This window comes from Brassica oleracea, chromosome C5, assembly GCF_000695525.1.
Source record: "Brassica oleracea var. oleracea cultivar TO1000 chromosome C5, BOL, whole genome shotgun sequence".
Lineage (NCBI taxonomy): Eukaryota > Viridiplantae > Streptophyta > Magnoliopsida > Brassicales > Brassicaceae > Brassica > Brassica oleracea.
This window is the reverse complement of record NC_027752.1, coordinates 10637524-10639508: the sequence shown is the minus strand read 5'-3', so window position 1 is coordinate 10639508 and position 1985 is coordinate 10637524.

The following is a 1985-nucleotide window of genomic DNA, read 5'->3' as shown; positions in this document are numbered from 1 at the left end:
TTTTTTGCCACATATTTTTAAAAATTTTCTTTGCAAATTAGCAATGACTCAAAAGTGTTGCATGTTTCTTGCAAAATTCGCAAGATGTTTGTTTATGTTGCCAAAGATTGCAATTTAGTAACAAGAACATGCAACGTCTGTTATAGTTGTTATTTTGCAGTAAATTTGTAATAAAACTGTAACAAATATTCATTATTGCAAAAATATTGCAATAATCATAGCAAATTATCAACAAAAATGGACGTTACAAGTTTTCCGTTGCAATAGAGCTATTTTCTTGTAGTGTTACAACTTACAAACATGGCTACTACGTTTTTTTCCCTTTAGCATATTCCTAGCCCCCAAAAAGCCATATGAAATAACAAAAGTAAGTATTCATATAATTTTTTTGGACAAAACAACCTTGCTGAATGACTGAATGTATATAGTTCACTATACTAGTTATAAGAAGTCTATGTTTTTGGTTGGAGTAGTCTTGTCTATATCGTCAGTAAATAAACTCATTATCTTAAACTTTAATCTTTTGGGTAGCCATCTATCACAACAATTGAAGTATTATAACGTCTAGAGTTATTCGCAACTTACAACCGTTAGAATTGGACAAATGGTCAATTCGTAACAATCATATTCTACAGTTATTGATCAAATCTTTTAAGTTGCTTTGCAATGTATATTTGTTTATCTAAAAGTATTTAGTATTAATACTAGTATGTTTTAGTATATTAATGTCATAAAAATTAACACTTAAGCTTACTCTTTTGTTCCTAGTCAATAAAATTGACCCTAGGGAATTGAAACATTCCTCTTTTTCATATATATCTTGGTAATCAAAACCCTTTTTGTTCTCTTTCAGCAGAGACTCTTAATTAACTGACACTACAAGTAATTCATGTTCCTGGTTAACCTTCCCATGTTAAGGCCATTCACTAATTTATATGTAACCGACGTAAAATACCCATTCAGTTCATGTGTCTACTGTGCTGTAAGCCTGTAACGGTTGTCTTTTAACCATTAATTACCTTGGTCCTTGCCTAAAATTCATACCAACATTCTTCATGATCTTGTAACAAACATCATTGTTTTTTGGTGTTTCTTTATCCATATATAAGATCGAAATTCATACAAATATATTTTGGTAAACCGATACAAAACCATAATAATTAATATATTTGAATTGTTGGTTCAGACACATGGGGTTTATAATCTCACACCCAAAACTATGATATCATTGTAACATGAACAGCATAAATATATATGACCTACAGTTTGTTCAGAGCTACGTATGGTCAACCTGGCGTCTACAATGGCGTTGGATCGATTTACAACTCTCTTAGAAATGATTGGTCTCACTGGAGCATTAATGCATATATTTTATGCATGCAAGTAAGTAAGTAACTCGAATGTTCGAACAGATAGCATTATAACATGGGCACTCCAAGTATATGTGTAGTTTTTTTTCTTAGACGGTAAGACTAATTGAGAGATTGATTGGGCATTTGCTCAAATAACCAAATTAGACATCTAGTTAAGACCATAAACTATACAAGAGAACTATAAGATGCTCCATCAGTCAAGTGCTGAATTTAGAAGATAAATATATAGAAGCTAGAAGATATGTAAACGTTTAGGAAACGAGTGTCGAGCGATGAAACATTTTGATCTATCATCTAATATGTAAGCTATTGTTTATCCTTAAATATATACTACATTGACGTTTTTAAAAAATGTTGAAGTGAAAGTGCATTGTACTGCAAATAGTTAGGGGAAATAGTGTCGGCCTATGCGTTGATATAAACTTCATAAACTATAAATTACACTATAATTATAGGGAATTGTATAAAATATTCATATCAAGTAACTTCTGAGATCAATGTACCAGCACCTATATGCCATCAAGAATATGGCGTAAACCTAAAAAAAAGCTTACAAGAATCGTACTTGTTATTAAATATACCTATATATATGTCCAGTTGAGCAAATTAATA